The sequence below is a fragment of the Rhinolophus sinicus genome, linkage group LG05 (assembly GCF_036562045.2).
Source record: "Rhinolophus sinicus isolate RSC01 linkage group LG05, ASM3656204v1, whole genome shotgun sequence".
Classification (NCBI taxonomy): Eukaryota; Metazoa; Chordata; class Mammalia; order Chiroptera; family Rhinolophidae; genus Rhinolophus; species Rhinolophus sinicus.
Window position 1 is genome coordinate 115,341,613 of NC_133755.1, and position 19,956 is coordinate 115,361,568.

The 19,956-nt window shown below is 37.3% G+C and overlaps 1 long non-coding RNA gene across 1 annotated transcript in view; it reads right to left on the reverse strand.

Moving 5' to 3' along the window:
• LOC141571880 (uncharacterized) overlaps positions 1-19,956 on the reverse strand; it is a 170,029-nt gene that overhangs the window by 145,489 nt on the left and 4,584 nt on the right. The window lies entirely within an intron of this gene.

A 19,956-nucleotide genomic window follows, 5' to 3' on the forward strand; every position in this document is an offset into this window, starting at 1 on the left:
ATTCTAATAAACTCATAAAACTTTTCTACAGGTTTGTTTGTTCTATGTCAACACATCCATGAAACTGAATTACAAGAATAGTTATCAAGTCTTTATAAGACAAGAAAATTCTGCTCTAAAGTTTCTGGTCAGGAAGATAACACATGCAAAACAACATTTCTTTGCCAGTTAAGGAAAGGTCTCCCCATGTATTATCTCATCAATATACCTGAAGATAGAATTTGTTATCTACAGGAAAGAGAGACTTTCAATTACAGAGCGCTATATCAGGTAGTTATTCACCATATCAGCCAGTTATCTATCACACAAGAATGAGCACGAGAAAATGTCAGCAAATAAGAAGCAATGCTAAAATACAATTAGCCATGGATTTCATTAAGTCTTTTTCTCAGTTACACCTATACCTGGCACTCAGTACTCATTTTTCAAGAGAACAAAGGAAAGAATGAATAAATGAGCACATAAGCAACTTCTGTATATGCAGAAGCCAGTTCTGAGTAGACCCACAGCCCTGGGTATAAACAGCCTATAAGGGAATTAACATTTTTGTGCAATTTAAACTCTCACATACATTCCTGAAAGTAATATATTATCTCTACTTTATAGGAGAGGAAACGAAGGTTAAGAAATGTGTTCAGGAACATAAACTACCTAATAAGTGGCAAAACTGGGACTAAACCCATTTCTGACTGTCTAAAGGCCATGTTCTTATAACTGTACCAAGATGCTCCTGTGATTTTCCAGGAGCTCAGCATGATTTAATGCTGCCCTTGGAGCTTTATTTCGACTCTGACTCAAGATTCCATGGAGATAGCCAAAGCGCAGGAAAAGATCTACACAAGACATGAAGCCTGAGCATCCTAGGAAAGGGTGTGGTGTTGCTGTCAAAGAAGGCTTCTAGACAGATAAATTAAACTAGTTCTTTAAATTGGTATATTTGGCTGTAATGCAAGTGGGCATGATATAAGCAGATGACTTTAATAACTATAAATTAATAATACTTTCACACAAAGTATTTCAGGGGTTAGCTGTTGGAGGGAATGGGGAAAATGAGACATGCGTAAAGCTGCTCTGAGGCCCTTCTAAAGACCTACATGAATTGAGGTGTCTAATTTCATCCGTTCTCCATCTCCTGCCCAGCTCACAGCTAGGAGATACCCAAGGCTAATAAGGTTTCTTTCCCCTTCTTGTAACTAAAGCCCATACAAGCAGAATGCTGAGTTGTCAGTCCCAAATTGTCACCCCTATATTGGTTGAAATTACAATATGCAGAGACTAATTCTGTTTAATAAGCAAGTACCTCTGGCAGGAAGGACATATCAGGCAGCTATAACTTAGGATCAATTCATTCAAGCAGATCCCTCCTAACTCCTTGTTGGGATGAATATACTATTAATGTGGTAATTCTAATGGATGGTGAAGAATGGATAAAACTGTTGGAAAGAAAGGTGGAGCAGGAAGAAGTGCCACAGGGGGAGCAGCCAGAAAAAATGAGAAATTCAGAGATTCTAGATTCTTTCTCCAACCTTGACAATGGCATCAGTCTTGAATATGCATGAGTGCTAAAGCAGAAAAATAAATTGGGTGTAAGAAGGAACTGCAGCGGCACTACTTAGGGGAGAAGATGTAGGGGTAGGGATAGGGATAGGGAGAGAGAGAGAAAGAGAGATTGGGTTAGAGCCAAACTTCCCAACCAATGTGCTGCCAAATACTAAACTCTTCAGATCTTACCCTCAAGACAACAGTTGGGGTTAGGGGTGTAACTGCACATGACCTTCCTTTCTCCAGCACACATTCTGCTTTAATCCAAGCTAGTTCTGTTTATCCTGATGGAACTGTAACTCACTTGCATTCTTTCCCCAGATCCTCCTGCCTGCACAGATACTGTATGTCCACTCCTTTTCATCATTAAGCCTTTAGAACATTAGGTTCTGGTCCGTGTCAAACTCACTTAAGAAGAAAGTGAGTTTGGTCTATCAATCATGACCAGGATACAATAACAAAACCTCAAACCAGAATAAGGTTTTAGTCAAACAAAGATAACACTTTGGCCTCAGTTATGTTGCAGCTCCAGACCCATGAAAGCAGAAGGACCCCACGGACCGCATCCCCTGGGAACCAGACAGAACAATGCCATGACTGACACCAGGACCTACAGCCATGACCAAGTGCTCCCAGCCTGAGCCCAGCCAGTCAGTAGAGCCCACAACCCCAATTCCCATAGTAACCATGATTAATGATTTTTCCCTTATATAACCCAGCTACTAGAGGCCATCAGGGAGACAGGTGTCTGAGAGCATTAGCTCACCGGTGTCTCTGGGCTTGGCACCAATTTCTTAAATAAACCTTTACTCTCTTTGCTGCAAACTCCTGCTTATGTGTCTTTTTTTGGCTTGGATGTGCCGAGGCACGCAGACTCTCTGAGTGTATTGTAACAGGGGTTATTCCTAGGGCAGCTGGAGTCCCGATGTGAAGGATGTTCAAATACACTGGGTTAGAACATGGATTTTGTAGTCAGAGAAATACAGCTCTGCTACGTTAGCTACTATATGATCTCAATTAGGCAGGTTAACATCTCTGAATGTTCCAAATCCATGCATGTAAAAAGGGTCGCAAATATTAAGTGAAGTTAAATATGTGAAAGGCTTAGCAGAGTTTCAGACTCATATAGGTACTTTCTGGAGGGATAATTGGCTAATTCAAACTATTAGAGGCATTCACAGAGATAATACACCAGTGAAGTGTAAGACTATTCTAGTTTTTCATACATTTGATGACTTTTACCATGTAAAACTATAAGTCGGATCTGGGAAGTGCACTAAGAGATAACCTATAATACTGTGAAGCAAAAATAAAAGTCTCCCTAGCTGATAAACCTCAGGAAAAATGATTTCCATACAGTGTAGATGTGAAAGGCAGCATATGTGTCAGTCATGCTCCTAGAGTGGATGGTCCTGGAAGGGCTAGGATGTTAGTATCCCTTCCCTTGATATTACTTAACAACATCCAAAATGTCTACCAAAGCAGAGTCCACGAATGCCCCTGCTAATGGCTACCTTAAAAATCTTTCCCAGCAGCACCTGTGGGGACATAGGTTCCATTCAAGTCATCAAGGTTAATTGCAGGGGTACAAAAGTAAAATGGCCGTTTATCTTTAAATTGTATTTTGGTCAGTACAACGATCTTATTAAAGGTTGAATATGTAAATTTTCATCAAAATGAAATGTGTATCTGTCCTAGTCATTGCCTCTACTACAGAGATTCAACTCGACAACATTTTTCTTTTCTTTTTTTCTGATTTTGATATCAAAAAACAGAATTTTGATGAGCTTCCTTTAATAAATTCTAAAAGTAGTCCTCTAGGCTCTGGTCATTAGTGGCCTAAAAAAGTTTCGAGGTAGCTTTCATCCTTCTTCCCATGTATTTTATATCCTCAAGCTCTACTACATACTGTGGTTGTGAGGGTAGAATTGCAATTTAACCCAATTACAAAGGCACTGGCCACAGAATGGAAAAGTTGAGATAGTTTCTCTCTTAAGGGAGCAATAATAAAATCTTCACATGAAAATTGCCTTTAAAAACTCAGTTGATGTAAGGAAAGGAAAATTCACCTAACTATGCAAACTGTTATCAAGAATTCATGAGTATCATCCCTATTTTATACATTTCATTTTCACCCTCAGCACAATTCCACTGTAGTTCAACATTAGTAAAATGATATTCTTTCTAGAGGCTGCTAGTAATTATTCTAAATATAGAGAAAACAGGGTTCTCCTATCCCAGATTTGTATACAAACTCTTAGAAAATCTCAAAATAAGGCAAAGCATTTCCCAGCAACATTTTCTGGAGTGCTTGCTCCTCCATGAGGTTTAGAAGAGACCTTCTAGAACTCATGAATTTAGTCTTAAAGAATATTCTTACTAGGTAGCTTTCTATCAAGTCAGGAGCTTCTTTTGCTTTCATAAAAAGTACATTTGATAAATACTGATACTTTATTTATAAATTCCTAATGGGTTAGTCAAAAATCTTTTAAAGACTGCAAGGATATAATTATAGTTAGTCACACAGTTTGTAGATAAAAACAGAAGTGGTATTCTCAGTTTTAATTCTGGACAGAGTAGATGAGGAGGTAACTTTTAAACAGCTGTACAGTGGGCAGGAACAAAAGATGTGAAAAGGAGTGAAACCTTTTTCTCTTTTTCCCAGTGAGCCAAAAAAGAAGTATATTTTAGACCAGACTAATATTTCTCTTCATAAAGTAAGTTGAATAGAATGCTGGGAAACTTCAAAGCATGATGTCACATTAATCAGAAAGTGTTTAACATAGTTTTAATTTCTTTAGTGTAACTCCTTAAACCCCAGCTAGGAATATGAGTTGAGTACTCTAATGTAAAACTAAAGCATTGCAAAAACTTACCCAGAGTTTCTTCTTTAGCTGAACACTGGGAGATAGATCCAAAGCACTGAGCCACAGGGAAAGCACTCATCCAAAAAGACTAATTCAAAAAAGTATTAGCATTATTAATGTGTCTAGTGGCCATTTAATGAAGAGGGCCTTTAGGGGATGGAAAATAATTTATCTAGTTATAAACGTTCACCAAAATGCAATATATTATAAATTCATTCCCCCTGAAGCCGTGACAGTTGGTTAATTCTATTCCTTCCATAAGTAGGCTATTGAACAACTGGAGACAGGACAATCTATGAAAAATCAGGAGATTTCAAAATGTCATGAAATGTAGTATTTCATTGTGTATATATACCAATCTTCTTTATCCAATCATCTATCAAAGGACACTTTGGTTGTTTCCATGTCTTGGCCACTGTAAATGGCAGCGGAGCACATATATCTTTACAGTTAATGTTTTCAGATTTTGGGGATATATACTCAGGAGAGGGATTGCTGGGTTATATGGTAATTATATTCTTAGTTTTTTGAGGAACCCCAATAAATTAATTTTCTTTGTTTAATATGAAGAAATGAATGAATGAATGAATGAATGAATGTTAAGGATTAGGATTTCTCCAGTTTTCCCCTCCCAAACATTGAAGTTGGACCATCTCAGATATTAACCAAACTGCCTTTAAGGAGCACTTGACATTTCACCTATTTAAAGGTATTGGGAGGGTGTGTCCCGGAAGACCAGCGATTTAGTGGGTTGTGACCTGAAAGACATCGGGAAAGGCTATCTTCACCCAATTTTGTCTGTAAAATCATCCTGGTTAGAAGTTCACAGGGTCATTTCTTTGATTTAAGGTTTGGTCTCCATAAATTATCTAATGAAATATAAATGTATTCCTTGAAAGAGAATACACAATAACATCCACTGATAGAGTAACATAATTTCACATCTCAAATTAACAAAGAGGTGAATTGACTATAGAAGAAATGGAATGGGGCAAGCATATTTTAGGGGTTAGAAATTGTAGACTTAAAAACAAACGGAGGATAGTTAGAAGAGGGGATTGTGGATAGATCATGACATGTGCTGGAAAACCAGAGGGCTACCTATACCAGAACCTTGAGACTTGGGTTGAAGAGGGGCAGATAAATGAAATGAGAAGAGGAAAATCTTAGGCTAATTTTGCCCTTCTAACCGTTTTTCTAGGAATGGTCCTAAGTAGTGAGATACAAGTTAGGGCTAAGTCAAATACAATTGCCTCCCTAACTTTCTCTCCAGCCCTACAGTGCAACTTTTTCTTCTCTTTTCTTTGTTCATTTTCCTGTTACTACGTATGCCCTGCCAGCATGCTGTTTCATATAATAATCTACTTTCTACACTGAGTGCTTATTTTGTGCCAGGAATTGCTCTAAGCATTTTTCATGCCTTATCTTATTTAATGTCATATGAACCCTCAGAAATTATCGTAATTTTTAAGAATCAGATAATAACATCATTACATTATTTAACAGAAGAAATTGAGAAGGGTATCCCTCACCTCATGTTTCTTGGGCAGATTAAATCCCATGTCGCACTTAGAAAGGTGCCCAATCAATACCATTTCCCTGTTTACCTCACCTTCACTGTAGTGGCTGTCCTTTGGTGACTGGGAAGTCCTTCGTCCAACTGCTTATCAAGTCAAGCTAATTCCTAAATAGCGTAGACTTTTATGTCTCATACTGGTTGCATTATCTTCCATTACCCTCTTCAGTCAAAAATCATTTCACTCCCTCAACTTCATCTCTTGGTAACAATGTGTGCTACTGCTATAAAATTGTTTACTCTGAGGAGACAAAATCTGAAAGCATATTTAAACACCCTCTCTCTCCCTCCATTATAAAACTTCACTGACTCATTTTGTATCCCAGGGTTCTCTTTGGAATATGAAATTCTATTACAGAACATCTATATCATAAGACAGATCATTCATCATATAGAGCTCCAGTTGCCCAGTGTTTAGCACAGACAGAGTGCATAGTAGGCACACCATATTTTTAGTGGATAAAGGAATTAAAGGAGTCCATCACATTTCTAAATCAAATAAAATATTTTAACATTCTTTGTACCTATAATTCTGTGAAATCAAACATGTAAAGCTCAGAGGCAACCATGTCTGCCATCTGTCATTCATTTTCTGATGAAGAATTTTTAGAGCCCTGGGAAATCTCAGGGAAGACATTTTCATTGAGTTCTGCTGATGCTTTATTTGAAGTTAACTGTTAGTTGGAAGATAATTTAGCCAAATCAGAGACTTGAAGGATTGTTCTCAATGACATGAGTCTTCTTCCAGTCCATTCAGGCCATTGCTTCCCTGGGCCGAGTAAAAACCTCAGTCAGCCTAGCATTAAAATGTGTTGATTATGTAGAGACTTGCCTCATTTTACATTCACAGGAGACTGGAAATAAATCTAAGATATGCTGACTAATTCTCCTGGCAGATATTAGCTTTTAACATGCATGAGATAGTCCCACTGTCATTTGCTGGAGTGGCGTGAGCGGGAGAAAGGGAAAGGTACTTCCTCAGAGTGAGCTCAGTCTAAGGTCTCACACCATCAATATTATTATTACATTTTCTTGGGTTTAAGGAACAAGGAATGGATGTGATAGGTAAATAATAAAAAAGAAAGAAAAATCTGTCACTGTTTTACCAGCACAGCTCAGCAAATATCACAGGGGAATGGCTCAGGTGCAATCAGCAATTTTTTCTAATAGGATTCAACGACCTGACAACTGATGATTGGATAAACTCAGTTTGGAGAGATTCCGTGTATCCTAGTTCTCTAAATATAGCATCTTCTTGCTGATCTAAACACCCAGACCTCTTTAAGATTTGAACTTCTCACCATCACTCACCTTCTACCAAGGGAAACTAGAGTCATTGCTTATGTTCACTGGTTGTCTCATTAATTACCAACAACAAATCCAACTCATTTGTTTTCTCTCTAAACTAACTTAACCTAATAGGCAGCCCACATCAATTGATAGAAAAGCAAAAAGCCATGTAGCAAGATAACTTTTTCAAAAAAACTAAACGAGTTAGTATTACCTAACAAAATATAAAAAATATTTACTTAAAAAAAAAAAAGGACCAGTGGAGACAACGATGACAAGGGTCTCCAAAAATTCCATACTTGTAAGTTACCAAAGCAATCTCAATGATAGTGTACTCTGAAAGTAGAAGACCCCTTCAACTTTACAAAGAAATTTCATTTCATTACTCTGTGTGATTAGCATGAAAATAAACAATAAATGTACAAAGACTGAAAAAAGCAGGGAGAAAGCAGAAGGAACATAGATGAAAATAAGACATACCAGAGAGAATAATAAATGAGGAGAGGAAAACAGACAGGAAAAGGAGACAGAGAGAAAGAAGTATGCCACTGAGCAGAAACTGGTATGTGTAACCCAAGTCTTGGTTTATACCTTCTTCCCCCAATTCTATGGCCAGTGAATGTTTAAAATTCATCTCAGGACTTTTACAAATGGTGGGAGTTGGGGGAAGGAGAGTCTTCACTGATCCCAACTTGGAATGTCTCCAGTAGATTTCTAAAGTCACTCTAATATTTTACTCCTTTTAGGTAACTTCATCTTTTTGCCCAAACACCCTGTTTCTTTCTCTATTTTTGAAGTTCTATGAGAAGTAAGGGTTAATTCTTGGGAGATCGATCCCCTACAGGTTGGCCTCTCAAAAAAATGCAACCCTCCTGCAATGCATACTGGAATTCAGCCATGATAAGCGCTATGGAAATCGGCCCTGGTCAATTTCCAGGCTAAGAGCACAGCTCCCTCATCACCCCAGAGTGAGTACCATACTCCCCTTTTTAATTCTTGAAAGCTGAGGCAATGAATCATGCTACTAGCTCACTATGTCATACAAGCACAACTGCAAGGCTTAATCCTAAACCCCCTATTGCATCAGGGAAATATCTGGGGCTCCCCTAATCATGAATGTTAAACTGGCAGATTAGAGTGGGAGCCAAGACGTCACCACAGTCTTTCACGATTCTAGCCCAGCTCTTGATCAATCAGAAGACAACCAGTAGTGCCTTAATTGTGCAGCTTAACCGCCCCCCCCAACCCAAGGGTTAGAGTCCTTCCCTGGAATCTGACAACCAGCCCTGCCAGATCTCTTGCACTACCTGAGAACACAATAATCTCTCCTGTCTCCCTGAGTTTCCTTCCAATAAATACCACCCCCACAACCCTAACATGTATGCTGCAGGTTTATGTGACATTGTTTGCACAATAGCCAATGACTTCATAAAATATATCTAATTATGGAAAGGTTCCCAGATTTTACAAGATATACTACTAAGACTGAAACTATTTGAATTTAATACTACCTACACTGCCTACTCTATTCCCCGCCCCAAAACAATTAAAAAAAAAATCACTAGAACTCATAATCATTGAAACTAAAACCAACCGGAATGTTAATGGGAAGCACAGAGCCTCTTCAATGCCACCTCACCCTCTCTTGGATACGCTGTGAGTCCACACCTTTTGGAATGACTGCCTTGTACACTCTGATTTCAAAGCATTTCTCACAGCACCACAGAGAAATGCTTAGAAGAATGTCATAAGAAGCCAGTCAAGCATTTGATCTCCAGGTAGAAGACAGTTGTGATCTCTCCCAAACACCAGATTGTTACGTTTACTGCAGTTACCTGCAGGTGACAAAAGTAAAAGAACAAGGACAAATTGACACAAACCTAGTAACCCTACAGAAAAATAAAAGTATATACAGTGGTGATAGTGGGTAATCAGCATGTATAATCTTCCTATAGAGCAGTCAAAATGTCATCATCACTGTTGGGGATTCAGAGATATATTGAGTAACAAAATGGGTTTCCCACACTAAGAGATGAATATAAGTGCTGCTTGAAAAAGATAAAACCAATTTCCATCATTGCGGAAGCACAACTGCAAGGCTTAATCCCAACCCACATATTATCTCTGGGGAATATCTGGGGCTCCCCTAATCATGAATGCTAAACTGGCAGATTAGGGTGGGAACCAAGACCTCACTCTATGGGAGCCAACCCATTACTCTAATAGCCTCTTTTCCAGTTAGAGGGGAGCCTCTGTGGTGGTGATAATGCACCATCAAATCAGTAGTCTCTTTGTATTGGAACAATTTAGGAAAAATAATAAAAGAATGATTAAAGAGCACTGAGGTCCTCCTCAATCTCTGGAAAATATAACCTCATATGAAAGTGGATGCCCTCTACTTGGCTAATTTGAAAATGGAATTGAAAATTTATTGCTGTAGTACTTTCTAAAAATGTGACAGTTCTTCAAAATTGCATTTTTAAACTACTTCTTGTTTTGTTCTGGAAAGGAGATTCTCCTCCCCTCCCCCCATTTCTCTCTGAACATTTTCCCTCAAACAAAATTTTTATCTGAAGTTTCAAAAAACATGCTGCTCTGTCCTCTTTTTATTTTTATTTTTTATTTACTTCCTCCTCCTCCTGGCTTGCTTTTTTTTCTCTTCTGATTTTGAAAGGAGAGTTGGACATTCCATGAGAAGTAGAAGCTTTGAAAAAATAAAAACCTACACAGCCTTCTCTCCATCAGTTAAAAATTCAGCCTTTTTCTAGGTGCCTTTTCTTGTGGAGGCTCACGTACGCGGAACGAGTTTTCATATTTATTTACTTATTTTTTTAACTGAACAAACACTGAAAATCTGTAAGTAGGCATTTCTCAGAGTGAGAGGCCTCAAAAAGGCAACAGCAAATCTACTTTCTTCACTGGAGATATTTCTGCTATGATGTTCATTCTCAGCCTATTTCAAGAAGAAGTAGGTTCCCCAGGGAAATAACTATAAGCTGCAGTATCTTTCATGACTAAGTAGTCAGCTTGAATTTGACCAATCTTGGTACCCAATCTGTATCTATGCCAGCTAAAGACCTCTTATGATCTCTTGGGTGAATTCTTTCCCAGGAGACACTACTTAAGAGGTTATGTGTCTAGAGGTTAGAGTACAGGCTCTGGGGTCCTGGTGCCATCCCTTATCAGCTGTGCATCCTTTGGCAAGTTTCTTCATGTCCCTTTGCCTTAGTTTCCCCATTTGTACATGGAAATGATGCTGATGAAAGCACCTAATTCACCTTAGGAGAGTCCTTGACACAGAGGAAGAACTCAAAAGCATGAGTGATTGCTCTGAAATCACGTGTTTACAGGGCAATGAATAAAGCTATCTTGCTATAATTCCTACGACTTCATTTTTATGAATCTCTTGCTGATATTAATCATTCTATAGAATCACTTCTCTATAATTTTTGGTAGAAAATCAGCAATAGAGGCAGAGTAGGTTCCAGAGATACTCTGGAAAGCTCCTGTTTCCCTTCATCTAACAACAGCTCTGTTCAGAGAAGTGAGAAACCTGCTCTATGAGGTTATGAATCCGTGAGTTCTTGATCCGAAAGGGTCAGTTTCAGAAGTCTCCCAGAGCCAAAACTCTTGAGCCTGAGCCTATTAAAGCAATTCCTCCAGGGTACCTCAGCGACTAGGGGCATTTTCAGCAGTTGCATTCCCTAGACTAAGCCTCATCCAGTATATTAACCCTCTCATAGCTAAATTATCTCATCTACAACCTCAATTTTTTTCAACTAAAAAATACACACTACAAAGATGTCTCCCCGCAAACCAAGTAGATGGTAAGAGGCAGTGTATGTGCTTAGAGTCTCACAAATCTGTTTGAAAATCCTTCTCTACCCTGTGAGACTTTGGGAAAACTGCTTATGCTACTTCAGTCTCAGCTTTTACATATGAAAAATGGGAAGAAGAGCTACCCTGCAGCATTTACTATGTGAATTCAAGAAAAAATATTTGAAGCTCACAATACAGTTAATGAAGAATATATTTTAAATAGACGGCTATTACTTTTAATTATGCTATTATTATATTGATGGAAAATAGTATGTATTATTCCCTTACCCATGAGGAACTCTGGGATGGACATGATAGTGAAACTGGGGAGCAGGTTAAGGACAATAAGAGGGAATGTTATCACAGTAAAATACAGGGGAGAAATTAGAGTTGACAGGATAGACCTCATGAACTTGTCTTCATGTATCTTTATATCAGAGTCCAGAGATCTTTTGAGAGTCTGATAAAAACCTAAGACCCCTGTCTCTAGAAAAACAAATCCACACATAAACACGTAAAATTTTATAGCTATGAACTATGAAAGTCTAAACAAGTGTTTTCCAAATTGTGCATCACAACCCACTGTGTGTAAAAGCTATTTAATCAGTTTGATCAGTTTATTTTATATAACAGTATTATTTCAGGAGACCTGTTTCAATCGTGTGTGTGTGTGTGTGTGTGTAAATTCATAGGTACACTGGATCACGGGGTTAAATGCCTTTCTTCCATAAGTTATGGTAAAAATGTTTGAGATATACTGTTTAGCTAGTGTGATCAATACAACTACTTACCTCCAATACAGATTTCTCTAATGAGGACCCACCAATTTACACACACACACACACACACACACACACACACACAAATTTAAACTCTCCTATGATAAACTACTTAAGAAATATCCAAACCTCCCTCCCTTCCCTCAGTCATAGACTATGAGCTCAAAGACAGTCGTGACTATTATTAAATAGTAGGCATGCCACAACACGTAATGTAGTATGGTTTTAGTGAATAACATAGAGCTACAATTTGAGAACATCAGGGTGCCAGAAGCCACACTTTTAAAATCCAAAGGAAGCTGCAAGCAATGTGCTAAGCATACTACAACTACTATGTTACAATAAAAAGATTTTGAAATTTAACATATACCTTTCTGCTTCATGTGAGGAGCAAACAAGTAAGCCTGTAAGTAACCTAGATAATCATCTGAAACTTCTACAAATACTTGGAGAGCGTGAGGAAGAAGAGACACTGAGCTCTTTTCAAATATATTTGTGAAATGTGAAGTCCTTCAAGCAAGGCTAACCTCTCATCTCCATGAAAAGGAAGAACAACCAGGCAGAGAGAACGCTCAGCTCTTCAAGTAACAAGAATGAAAAGGTGAGGCTGGATGTTGAGATGCATGTCATATACACACACATATACACACATATACATATACAACGCAGGTGGAACCATTGTGTTAAGGATGGGTCACCACAAATCACAGCTGCTTTCATATTTACATAATAACAATCCACCCATGACAAAAGTCCTTTACTTTTCTCTTATTCCCCAGAACTTTAAGAGAATCTCACCTATGCGCATGCTTCTCTCCATCAGTCATTTAAAACTCAGCACACTGTCATCCTCATTATAAAGCCTCACCCTTAAGATGCATACCAGGTAATCTTACAACGAAAAGTTTGTGGAATAGGGAAAAATGTTCTTTGAGTTCCTCTTGGCAGAAACTAGCTATTATTCCTTTGTGCTTTGTAAGTTGGTAGTATGATGTGTCCTTAATTCACAATGTGTGTTCTAACTGGCATGGTGGCTCTTGTCTGTATTCAATCTCTCGGTTCGCCTTAGTTTTAGAAGAGCTGCCACTTTTAGGGTGGTCATGATCGTACTCTACTCCAGATTTGTGCTAATAATATTCTCTTCACCTTCTATGGCACTAGTTTTTTAGGTTTGTATCAATCCTAAACTGCTGACTCAAGTGGAGTAATAAAAAAGACTAGTCACATTAAGAGTTAGGGAAATCATTTACATTATCTAAAACTTTTATAAAGCCATGTAGATTTTTTTCTTTCCATTATTGCTGCAGTGGAAAAACATTGGTGAAGATAGTCAGAAGCATGAGCACGCATGCCCTAAAACTATAACTAAAATGATGGGAAACTTTTCCTTCAAAATTCCCTAACACTTCTATATTTGTGTATCAGAGACAATCTGAAGAGTAATGGGAGAAGATGGGATGAGAAATGGTGAAATGGCCTGACCTCACTTCAATTCCACTATCAAATCCATGATGTACAATGGAGAAGTTAGAAGAGGAAATGAGAGGGTACTCTGCAGTGTGGGAGTTTGAGGTGAAGGTATCCCAAGGTGGCAGGTATTCTGAAGAGGCCTATGGTGATAGAGATTTTTTTCCAATAAGCAGGCAACAAATTTGCTCACACTTCTGACTATCTTCACCAATGTTTTCCCACCATAGCAACAATAAAAAGAAAAAAAAAAAAACATATATGGCTTTATAAAAATTTTAGACAATGTAAATGATGGTCCTAATTCTTTAATATGACTAATCTTTTTTATTACTCCACTTGGGTCAGTAGTTTAGGATTGATACAAACCTAAAAAACTAGTGCCATAGAAGGTGAAGAGAATATTATTAGCATAATTCTGGAGTAGAGTACGATCATGACCACTCTAAAAGTGGCAGCTCTTCTAAAACTAAGGAGAACCGAGAGATTGAATACTGACAAGAGCCACCATGCCAGTTAGAACACACATTGTGAATTAAGAACACATCATTCTACCAACTTACAAAGCACAAAGGAATAATAGCTAGTTTCTGCCAAGAGGAACTCAAAGAACATTTTTTTCAAAAAAAAATGACAAACTCAAGTCTGGCAAAATAGAAAACACCTCCAAATACAAATTGCCTCAAATAATCAAAATTTTAATATAGGACACAGACGTTCTTCACAATATCAAAGTATTAAAGTAATGACTATTAAAATAACAACGGACTAAAACAATCGACATTTCCAACAACAGAATAAAATGACTAAAAATTATTGGTGTCACACCCCATTACGAGGTTAATGAGAACAAAGTAACTAGTAAGAGATATATATATTGCTAGGAGAAGAGCAAAAGCATGGAAAGAAGTATTCTCTGAGGCACAATATAAAGGACAAACCTAAAGCTGAATATGAAGCAGACATTTAGAATAACCCCCTGGAAAGACAGCCCCTGGCAAACACAAGGTAATACTAACGGAAGCTGAAGCCCATGAAGCCCTGAGAGTAATGACAGGAACAACAAATCCCAAATCCAGTTCAACTCCTGACTAGACTGACTCAAAACCCCACACTAAGGACCTAGCAAAAGGACAGAAGTGCCCATATCCAAGCATAAAACTATTCACTTCAGTCTACTATCTTACCGAAGATGTCTGTCTTTCAGCAGTAAACTAAGAAACATACAAAAAGCAAGAGAAAAGCAAAAACAAAAACAGTACACTATCAAGAGGCAAAATAATCTATATAACTAGACTAAGATATGACACAGACATTGAAATTATCAGTTAAGATTATAAAATAATTATAATATGTTAACGATTTTAATGGAAAAGGTGGATACATGACTATGCATTTGTCAAAATTCATACAACTGCACAATAAAAAGTGCATTTGACTATATGTAATTTAAATTACACATGAATAACTTTTTATATATATGGGTTCAAAAAATTTTAATTGAGTGGAGGAAAATATTTTAAAATTGTAATTGTAAAGGCTCTTTTATGGGCCCGGTTTTATAATAATAAAAATATTACACATGTAAGTATACATAATGCAAAGAATAAAAACTGGGTAAAAGTAAAACAAAATACTGATGGTGGTTTCCTATATGAGGCAAAATTATAAATTATTTATATTTTCTTCTTTATATTTTTCTATGATTATCAGTGTAAGTATATACTATTTTAATTGAAAGAATATTTAAAATATGTCATGATTTCAGACTATCATAATCTAGAAAACAAGAAAGAAAGCTTTGCCCTGTAACTTTTACAAGGTTCAATCTGCATGGTTACAATTGAAAATGTTAGTTTTAATAACTGTATGTAAAGATAATCAACCTTTGTTTGTACACTTTTTACATAAACATAATAGTATCCTCAAGGAGAATCCACTTGGTACTTAATCTTTAAAAGTCTTCCAAAACTGCATTTATATCATATTGAGAAAATTAACAAGCTTCTCTTTGGCTTTCTATTCACCATGGACCCTTTGGATCAAAAAACACTCCATAGTGCTTCATATCCTCATTTTCATCAGTAGAACATTCTTACATTTGTATGGTGCTACTTGTATTTTAGAAGGAATTTTTTCATACTTCCATCTATTTCTCTTCATATATTTTCAGATGATCTAGATACAGTATCCTAAGAACCTACTGACCACTAAAACCCCAGTTGAGTACTACTGATACAGTGAAGAAATATGCATAATTATTTATTTTTTAGAATATTCTCTGACATTCAAGCTGTAAAGGATCTACTCCAACTAATACATGGCTTTAAAAGGCAAACAGGATAAAAGGAAGCACATGTTGAAACACATGGAGATGCATTGCTTTGACTTTTTATTCAATCAACAATTAAGGCCTTGAATCAATAAGCCTTTTGAAATATCTCATCTTTATTTTCTTCTTCTAACAGGATAAAATTTTCCTTAACAGCTAGATCAAGAGAAAATAACTGTACTATCTTTCCCTACTATGGTAGAGTACTTTGGAACACATTTTAAAAGCCGTTATATTAACTTCGTTAGTGCACTGATATATCCCCCACATGACAGAACCCCAACATGTGCTACATAGCTATGAGATTATTATTGTGCTTATATCAATTCATGAAGAACAACTAAATATTAAAGAAAATTGACTAAGAATTTAGGAGAGCATATTAAAAGTTGATTACAGAGCACAATATATTCAAACACATCCAAATGGACGCTTTTTATAAGAATGTACTACTGATGACCACGGCCAACCCAAGATTAACTCTTATATCACTGAGAAATATGTTTTACAAAAAAGGAATAACCAACTGACAGTAAGGAAAAAACATGAAGGACATTTGTTTTTTACTTAAGATGAAATTCAGATGTAGACGAGCAAGAGTTGGTCTGGCAATTCAACAGTATCATCAAAATTCAGACATTTTCCACGCTTCTTATCAACCAGCATCAGTGTGTTAGCATATTGACCTTGTGTTTATTGTCTGATGGTTTCACGATTCCAGGCATCATGACCACACTCACAGGCAGTAGTAAATTGGTGCTACTCGTATTTTAGAAGGAATTTTTAACAGGGAGAAAAACTTATTTTTCAGACACCACAGCAGAATTCCCTTTGTGTGACACTGGGTAGAACTGGGTCACATAAACCCTACTAACTGAGAGGAAGTGTGGGAGACTGACTATGTGGCAAAGAACAGGGCTGTCATGATTGGCTTAGACATTAGCACACTGCTTCACATTAAATTCAGGGTTCTATAAGAAGGAACAAAATTGTTGCAGTGTCTGCCACACATCTATAATTATCCAGCCAGTCTTATACTGAAGTGACAGAAAGCTGAATGTGATATTTGTACAAAATTCCCTGCCTGCTAAAAACATAGTTTTCCAAATTTTAGTTCGTTCCTATAATCAATGCTTTCAAGATTATATTGTCAACATAGCACGGGCTATTCTGCCTGACTATATAATTTGAGTTTTTCTGATATTGAGAATTCCCTCAGAAGCATACAAGAGAACAAGTAACTCAAATTCCCTTTCAGGTCTTAGCACAGTAAGAGAGGCTGCTTTTACTATCACCCTCTTACATAACCTTATATAAAAGGACAACTCTGAGATGGAGCTTAGACCATACCTATGAGGCATGCAGACTATATCATTGGTGCTATCAGAAGCTAAGCTGGTCCTAAGACTTTTCAGAACTAAAGATGAATTCTTCCTGCTACCTCTTAGAAATCCCAGCAGCATTCAAGGTTGATAGAAGCAAATCTACACTGCAGCCCCAAAGGCTCACTTGGGCAGCAGTTCTTGGGCCGCCTCCTGGAACTCTATGGACTTCTCCTGGGCTCTGAAAGGTCCAAGAAAGCACCAGGACATCTTTAGGTTCTCATCTTCCCACCCTTCCTTGAACAGTCACAGGTACAAAGGAATCAACCATTCTTCCATAATCTGGAGATGCTCCTCCAGTAAGAAAGGAGAACACAGGGCAACAGAAGCCAGAGGTAACTCTTTGAAGGTGGAAGAAGTTGTCAGCATTGTGAAATACTACAAGTGTGATGGAAGAGGGTGAAGCCAAAGAAAAAATTACTTAACAATTCAACCTCTCACAGGGAAATTTTTGTAGTTGGTAGAGGTTTATGCCAGGATCTAAGGAGGAAAGAGAAAATGAAGAAAGGAGAGAGCTTGCATAGACCACTCTTTGTAACTCTTGGTGAAGACAAGAAAAACTAAAGTTGTAGTTCAAGTGGATATCTTTTAGTAAAAGAAATATGAAATGGAGGTTTTCCTATGCTCCAGATCACAGACAGCTCAGCCAGGCATTTAATTATCTTCTAAATATTTAAAGTATAAAATCATCATCAAATGCACAATCATCTGGTAAAATGATTCATAGATAGTTGAGCACTATTAAAGCAGTCTTGTCTAAAATGCTAATAGGAAATAACATGAAATGCCCTTTTGTAGTTAATTAAAAGGGAAAAATGTATATGTGAGGCATAAGTAAAGAAAAGCAAACATACAGCAATTCTCTAGACAAAATTAATGGTTCAAAAGTCAGATGATTATATCAGGCGTGATGCTGACCTAAGAGGTGAACAAGAAAACTCCATTAGTGTGGTTTTTCTTTCCTCTGAGCTGTAGTGCTCCATCCCTTGCAAATGCTAAGGGAATTTTTACAGCATAAGGGCTTCCCGTTTATTGCAGTGATTCTACATCACTATAGAGTTTTTTTGTGTTTGTTTTTTTTTTTTTTTCCAAATAAAGGCCTTTCTGCTGTCCATCATTGCATAGTTCAAATATTCAGTGTTTCTTACTCAGGCTTAGAGTCAAAGTCCACTGCAAGGTACCACGTAGTGCACCATCAGACATAGCCCATCTTCAATTTAGTCAGTGGGATCAGAGAGCTGAGGCTGCACAACACTTCATAAAGCCGACAGGTACTAAAGTTATAACTAGTGTATCTAGTTATTCCTCTTTGTTTTCCAGCTTTCTGAACTAACCCCTTTCCTTTGGTCTCCAAAAGTGTGGAGAAACAATGATGCAGATATAACACATCCTTTCTTAGAAGATTCCCTTCCCAAGTCACTAATATCACTGAAAAAAAAAGACACTTTTTTGACACCTGGTATAGCAAATGCTCAACAATTAGTTGCTAAAATAAAACTGTACTGTCAAAAGCTCTGTAAAGACTACTTCTTCTCCTATGAGCATAATTCTGTGGCTACCCAAAAGCCTATTGCTGTCTGTATGTCATTTTTATTCTTAGTCTTCTCTAGTATCAAAACTCTGATATATATCTGTAATTAAGCTATCCAGGAATAACTAGCAACAGCTTCCAAAACTGCCATGCTCCAAATTAGTAATATTAAGGTCTGAGATCATTTTAGATCTTAATAATAACTAAGAAATAAGAATTAACTTGGCTTGGACTATACTGAAACTGGTTTACTGAAGGAAACTCCTCTTGTATATTGATCCAATTTGTTTAAAAACTTGTATTTTAATTTACTTTGTTTGGTTACTGGCTAAGAATGCCAGGGTAGGATGTATCATCCTCACCCACTCGGAAGAGGCAAAGTGATATCAAAGGAAAGTATGAGGTTTGGAGATAAATAACCTAGGCTTATATCTTAGACGTGCTATTTACTACCTGAGAACATTAAAAAGGTCATACTATACTTCAGTTTCTGTCACATGGTCTAGAAAAGGGCAACTATAATGACATTTCACTAGATAGGTAGTTGTGAAGATTAAAATAGATAACTTAGGTAAAAGGCCAGTTGTGTCTATTGTTATGTTTCCTGACTATCCAGCACTTTTTGAACCCTCCCCCCACCTCCCAAAGTTTGGGAAACTTCCAGCCTAATGGCCCCTTCTAAAAGTGGAAACCCAAAACCCTAACCCTCTTTACACCTAGAGTGCAGACATGTGACCCAGGCTTCTTCCTCCATCACATACCCCTCCGGGTGGGCATGCCCAGTGTTGGCCGTATGAGCTGTACCCTGTACCGTGCAGCAGTGCCAACAGAATCTCCCTGGAACAATGCAGCAATGTGATTTCAGGTAACAACACTTCATAAACCATTATTTAATAAACATTTTTTGAAAGACTAGCTGCACTGGATTTTGTTATTAGCAACTAAGAAACCCTGATTGAAGCAGCACCTATTCTAGAATGTGGCAAGAAGTACACACCCAACAAATAACAGTTGCTCATCACACCCTATGCAGAGTCCATTATATTAAAAAGAACAACCTAAAAACAATGAACTTTTGTTGAGTACTTACAACAAGCCAGAAAAACGAGAAAACTAAAACAGAGTGATTACATTAATTTCCAAAGGTCAAAAGGCTAGTAAATAGTAGAACCCAGATTTAATTATCATCATCCTCACCATCATCATCATCATCATCATAAATAAAAAACATATTTTGTAGATAAGAAAACTGATGCTAGACAGGTGAATACCTTCCCGAGGTCACAGAGCTCATAAGAAAAGCAGTCAGGGTTTCATCTGATACTACTATGTTTTCCTCTATTTTCAATTATATAACAATAGTTCTTATCT